Source organism: Mya arenaria, chromosome 15 (genome assembly GCF_026914265.1).
Source record: "Mya arenaria isolate MELC-2E11 chromosome 15, ASM2691426v1".
NCBI lineage: Eukaryota > Metazoa > Mollusca > Bivalvia > Myida > Myidae > Mya > Mya arenaria.
This window is the reverse complement of record NC_069136.1, coordinates 12561232-12568556: the sequence shown is the minus strand read 5'-3', so window position 1 is coordinate 12568556 and position 7325 is coordinate 12561232.

Sequence of the window (7325 nt, the reverse complement as noted above, 5' to 3'; positions counted from 1 at the left end):
CTCCCAGGACAAAGATAATCACGATTCAGCCATGAGGATAAATACGTTTCACCCTCAGGTCCAAAACAACTATGGTTTAACCAAATCCTTCCGAGGACCGAAACAACAACGGCTCAACCATGCGGATAAATGCGTATCCCACCCAGGTCAAACACAACCGCGGTAAAGCCATGTGGATATATTATACGAATCACCCCCAGGACCAAAAACAACCGCGGTTCAACCATGGGGATGACAACGTATCTCTCCAAGGACCAAAATAACCATGGTCCAATCATGTGGATAAATAAACGACCGTCGCAGGACCAAAACAACCGCGGTTCAATCCTTGAGATAAATACGTATCCCTCACAGGACCACAATAAATACGATTCAGCCATGAGGATAAACACGTATCTCTCCCAGGTCCAAAACAACTATAGTTCTGCAATTGGGATGAATATGTATCCCTCCAAGTATCTAAATAATCGCAGTTCAACCTTTGGGATAAATAAATAACACTCCCAGGACCAAAACAACCGCGGTTCAGCCATGGGGATAGAAACGTTTCCCTTACTGAACCAAAACTACCACGGTTCAGCCATGGCGATAAACAAATAACTCTCCCAAGACCAAAACAAGCACGGTTTAACCATGGGGATAAATATGTTTCTATCCCAGGACCAAAACAACCGCGTTTCGACCATGGGATAAACACGAAACCGTCCCAGGACCAAAAAACCGCGATCCAACCATGGGGATGAAGACAAATCCATCCCGGGACCAACAAAACCACGGTTCAGCCATGGGGATGAACAAATAACCCTCCCAGGACCAAACAAACCCGGTTCAACCATGGGAATAAATAAATAACCCTCCCAGGACCAAAACAACCGCGGTTCAAACCATGGGGATAAATAAATACCCACCAAGGTCCAAAACAACCGCGGTTCAACCATGGAGTTGAGTTCAAATCCCTTCTAGGATAAATAAATATGTACCCATCCCAGGACCAAAACAACTGCGTTTCAACCATGGGATAAATACAAATCCGTCCAAGGACCAAAAAACCTCGATCCAACCATGGGGATGAAGACGGATCCATCCCGGGACCAACAAAACCACGGTTCAGCCATGGGGATGAACAAATAACCCTCCCAGGACCCAACAAACCCCGGTTCAACCATGGGAATAAATAAATAACCCTCCCAGGACCAAAACAACCGTTGGTCAGCCATGGGGAGAGATAAATTTTCTCGCAGGACCAATCAACCACGGTTCAACCATGGAGATAAATATATAACCCTCGCAGGACAAAACACAACCGCGGTTCAACCATGGGGATGAATACTTATCACTCCCAGAACCAAAACAAGCGCGGTGCAGCCATGGGAATCAATACGTATCCATCCCAGGACCAAAACAACCGCGTATAAACATGGAGATGAAAACGTATCTCTCCCAGGACCAAAACAACCATGGTTCAGCCATGTGGAGAAATAAATGACCCTCGCAAGACCAAAACAACCGCGGTTCAACCCTTGAGATAAATACTTATCTCCCCCAGGACCAAAATAAACACATAAAAAATTATCAGCTATAAGGAAAATATGTTTCTCTCCCAGGTCCAAAAAAACTATGGTCGAGCCATGTGCATAAATACAAATCCCTACCAGGACCAAAACAACCCCTGTTCAGCCATGTGGATAAATAAATAACCCTCCCAGAACAAAAACAACCCTAATTCAGCCATTCAGGATAATACGTACCCTCTCAGGACCAAAACAACAGCGGTTCAACGATGGGTATAAATAAATAAACCTCCCAGGACAAAAACAACCCTGATTCAGCCATTGGGATAAATAAATAACTATTTCAAGACCAAACCAACCGCGGTTCAGCCATGGGGATAAATGCGTATCGTTACCAGGACAAAAACAACCCTAATTCAGACATTGGAATAAATAAATAACTATTTCAAGACCAAAAAAACCTCGGTTCAGCCATGGGGATAAATGCGTATCCCTCTCAGGACCAAAACGAACGCGGTTCAGCCATGGGGATAAAATTGTATCCCTCACCGGACCAAAACAACCGCGGTTCAACCAGGGGGATGAAAACGTATCTGTCGCAGGACAAACAACCGTGGTTCAACCATGGGGATATAAACGTATCCCTTACAGGACAAAACAAACGCGGTTCAGCCATGGGGATACAATTGTAACTCTCACCGGACCAAAACAACCGCGGTTCAACCATGGGGATAAAAAGTATCCCTCACAGGACAAAACAACCACGGTTCAACCATAGGGATAAAAACGTATCAGTCCCAGGACCAAGCAACCACGGTTCAGCCATGGGGATAAAATTGTATCCCTCTCCGGACCAAAACAACTGCGGTTCATACAGGGGGATGAAAACGTATCTGTCGCAGGACAAAACAACCGCGGTTCAGCCATGGGGATAAACACGTATCAGTCCCTGGACCAAGCAACCGCGGTTCAGCCATGGGGATAACATTGTATCCCTCACCGGACCAAAACAACCGCGGTTCATACAGGGGGGTGAAAACGTATCTGTCGCAGGACAAAACAACCGCGGTTCAGCCACGGGAATACAATCGTAACACTCACAGGACCAAAACAACCGCGGTTCAGTTATAGGGATGAATATGAATCCTACCCAGGACTAAAACAACCGCAGTTCAACCATTCGGATAAATAAATAACCCTCCCAGGACAAAAACAACCACAGTTCAGCCATGGGGATAAATAAATGACCTTCTCAGGACCAAAACAACCACGGTTTGGCCATTGGGATAAATACGTTTTTCTCCCAGGACCAAAACCACCGTGATTCAGCCATAGGGATAAATAACTCTTCCAGTTAAACCATGTAGGTAAATATGTATCCCTCCAAGGGGCACAAAATAAACACGATTCAGCCATGAAGATTGTATCTCTTTCAGACCCAAAACAACTATGATTTAGCCATTGGGATAAAGAGGTATCCCTCGGAGGACCAAAATAACCGCGATTCAGCCATGGGGATAAATTAATAACCATCCCAGGACCTAAATAACCGTGATTCATGAGGATAAATGCGGATCCCTTCCAGGTCCAACACAACCACGGTTTATCCATGGGGATAAATACGAATTTCTCCGAGGACCAAAGCAAGCACAGTTCAGCCATGGGGATAAATATGTATCTCTCACAGTACCAAAACAAACGCAGTTCAGCCATAGGGATAAAAACATATCCATCCCAGGACCAAAACAACTGCGGTTCAGCCATGAGGATAACTACGTATCCGTCCCAGGACCAAAGCAATCGCAGTTCAATCATGTGGTATAAATACGTATCCCTCCCAGGACCAAAACAACCGCGGTTCAGCTATGAGGATAACTACGTATCCCTCCCAGGACCAAAACAATCGCAGTTGAGTCATGTGGAATAAATACGTATCCCTCCCAGGACAAAACAACCGCGGTTCAGCCATGGGGACAAATACGAATCCCTCCCAGTACCAAAACAACCATGGTGATAAGTACGTATCCCTCCTATGACCAACACAACCGTGGTTCAACCATGGGGATGAATACGTATCCCTCCCTACCAACACATCCGCGGTTCAGCTATGGGGGATCAATACGCATCCCTCCTAGGACGAAAACAATTACGGTTTAGCCATTGGAATAAATACTGATCCCTCCCAGGACCAAAACGTCCGCGCTTTAGACATGAAAATAAATACTTATATTTCCAAGGACCAAAACGTCCGCGATTTAGACATGGAAATAAATACGTAACCCCCCAGGACCAACAAAACCATGGTTCAGTCATGGAGATAAACAAATACCCTACCAGGACCAAAACAATCGCGGTTCAACCATTGGGATAAATACGTATCCCTCCCAGGATCAGAACAACCGCGGTTCAACCATGTGGTTAAATTAATAACCCTCTCAGGTCCAAAACAACGAGGGTCAACCATTGTGATAAATAAATAATCTCCTTAGGTCCTAACCAACTAGGATCAACCACGGAGATAAATAAATTAACCCCCCAACCCCCCTAGGTCCAAAACAACCACATTTTTACAACGGGGATAATTAATAATCCTTCCCAAATCAAAAACAGCAAGGTTTCAACCATGGGGATTAATAAATAACCTTCCTAAATAAAAAACAACCAGGTTCACAATTGGGATAAACGAATAACTATCTCAGGTCCATAACAACCGCGGTTCAGCCATGAGGATAAATACATAACCATCTCAGATCCAAATCAACCAGGTTCACAATGGGGATAAATTAATACCAATCTCAGGTTCAAAACAACAAGGGTTCATCCATGGGAATTAATAAATTACCCTCTCAGGTCCAAAACAACCAGGGTTCATTTATGGGAATAAAGAAATTACCCTCTCAGGTCCAAAACAACCAGGGTTCATTTATGGGAATAAATAAATAACCAACTCAGGTCCAAAACAACCAGGGTTCATTTATGGGAATAAATAAATTACCCTCTCAGGTCCAAAACAACCAGTGTTCATCCATGGGGGTAAATAAATAACCAACTCAGGTCCAAAACAACCAGGGTTCATTCATGGGAATAAATAAATAACCCTCTCAGGTCCAAAACAACCAGTGTTCATCCATGGGGATAAATAAATAACCATCTCAGGTCCAAAACAACCACGGTTCATTTATGGGAATAAATAAATTACCCTCTCAGGTCCAAAACAACCAGGGTTTATCCATGGGTATAAAAAATAACCCTCTCAGGTCCGAAACAACCAGGGTTTATCCATGGGAATAAATAAATAACCATCTCAGGTCCAAAACAACCAGGGTTTATCCATGGGGATAAATAAATAACCATCTCAGGTCCAAAACAACCAGGGGTTATCCATGGGTATAAAAAATAACCCTCTCAGGTCCGAAACAACCAGGGTTTATCCATGGGGATAAATAAATAACCATCTCAGGTCCAAAACAACCAGGGTTTATCCATGGGGATAAAAAATAACCCTCTCAGGTCCGAAACAACCAGGGTTTATCCATGGGAATAAATAAATAACCATCTCAGGTCCAAAACAACCAGGGTTTATCCATGGGGATAAATAAATAACCATCTCAGGTCCAAAACAACCAGGGTTTATCCATGGGTATAATAAATAACCATCTCAGGTCCAAAACAACCAGGTACACAATGGGTATAAAAAATAACCCTCTCAGGTCCGAAACAACCAGGGTTTATCCATGGGGATAAATAAATAACACTCTCAGGTCCAAAACAACCAGGTTCAACAATTGGAATAAATAATCCTCGCTCCCTGGTTCAAAACAATCAGGGTCAACCATGGGGGTAAATAGATAACCTTCCCTCCCATGTCAAAAACAACCAGTGACAACCATGGGGGTAAATAGATAACTTTCACTCCCATGTCAAAAACAACCAGGGTCAACCATGGGGGTAAATAGATAACCTTCCCTCCCATGTCAAAAACAACCAGTGTCAACCATGGGGGTAAATAGAAAACCTTCCCTCCCATGTCAAGAACAACCAGGGTCAACCATGGGGGTAAATAGATAACCTTCCCTACCATGTCCAAAACAACCAGTGTCAACCATGGGGTACATAAATAACCTTCCCTCCCATGTCCAAAACAACCACATTGTTATTACCGGGATAATTAAATAACCCTCACAAGTCCAAAACATCTATCTATGGTCTTATTACAACGTACAATGACCAAAATTCAACAAAACTGGGCTTTCTGGGTGTTTTTACCTTTCAGGTTGCCCTGCAGTGCCGATTGAGTGCGTAAGTTTTGTTTTGGCGAAGAAAATAGCTGGGAATTTGGTCTTATCTAGGATGTCAACGGGTTGCCGGGGCATTTGGCGGGGATTTTACCAGCAGTTTGTTCCCGTAGGGCGGGGATTTTACCTGGGATTGGCTGAACCGTAAGTCAAAGTCCCCGCTATTCCCCGGACCTTAGAGACCTTTGTATGGTGCATAAATGATGGGATTACCCTGAGAACGGTCAGTGTAACACGAGATCACTGGAACACGAGTCTACTTGGGCTTAAAGTAGTCTCTATGGCCATAACTAATGTCACACTGATCCCAACATTTATTAATACTTACAACATTAAAAATATAAGCCTCACCAATGCCTATTATCAAATACTAAAATTTGATTGTTAGACTACACTAAATAAAACAGTTTGACTGTTCAAAACTTGTAAACTTAAAACAAATGGTATCTTTATAAAACAATAAAATAACACTAATAAGACTTGTTATATTCAGTCCCAGCTGTTATCCAATGACGAATATGATTTAGCCATTATTTATTTCGATACAATTAAATGATAATGGCACTCCTTAAATGACTTCATTTCAGTCGATAGAAACACATGTTGTTTTTCTGAAACTTTCTCTTGAGTACAATAACCCTTTCTGTCCTAAAGCACTTATATTGTGAACATCAATATCTACATTATATATATTCAAACGAACATGAACATTCTTCATGACTGAACAAGATCAATTATAATTTCAAAAAAATGAAAAACAAGCGTTCTATATTTAACCATTAACACGGTAAACAGTGAGGAATTTGTTTTTCTATTCTTTTGACACCCGTTTCATTTAAGGATATTATCAATAATCTTTAATAATTTTGTTTCCTACATTCAATGTTCATTTTTACTTTCTCATGTTCAATTCATACAAACATGTTGAGAACAACGAAAAGTAGATGTAGTAGTAGAACGATTTGTGTTGATGGTGGTAGTAGCAGGAGTAGTAGGAGGAGTTGTAGTAGTAGGTGGAGGAGGCGGAGGAGGTAGAGGAGGAGGAGGAGGAATGGTAATGATGGTTTTGGTGGCGGTGGTGGTTGTTGTGGTGGTGGTGGTAGCAGGAGTAGTAGGATGAGTTGTAGTGGTAGTGGTAGAAGTAGTAGTAGGAGGAGGAGGAAGAGAAGGATGAGTGGTAATGGCGATAGTGGCGGTTGAAGTAGTGGTGGTGGTGGTAGCAGGAATAGTAGCAGGAGTAGTAGTAGTAGGAGGAGGAGGAGGAGGGGGTGAGGAGAAGTGGTAATGGTGGTGGTGGTGGTGGTGGTTAGTGGTTGTGATGGCGGTTGCGGTTGTTGTGGTGGTGGTTGTGGTGGATGTGGTGGTAGCAAGAGTAAAAGTAGAAAATGTAGTTGTAGTAGTAGTAGAGAAGGAGGCGGGGGAGAAGTAGGAGTGGTAATGATGGTGGTGGTGGTGGTGGTGGTGGTGATGGCGGCGGTAGGAGGAAGACCAGGAAGACGTGATAGTGGTGGTAGTGGTG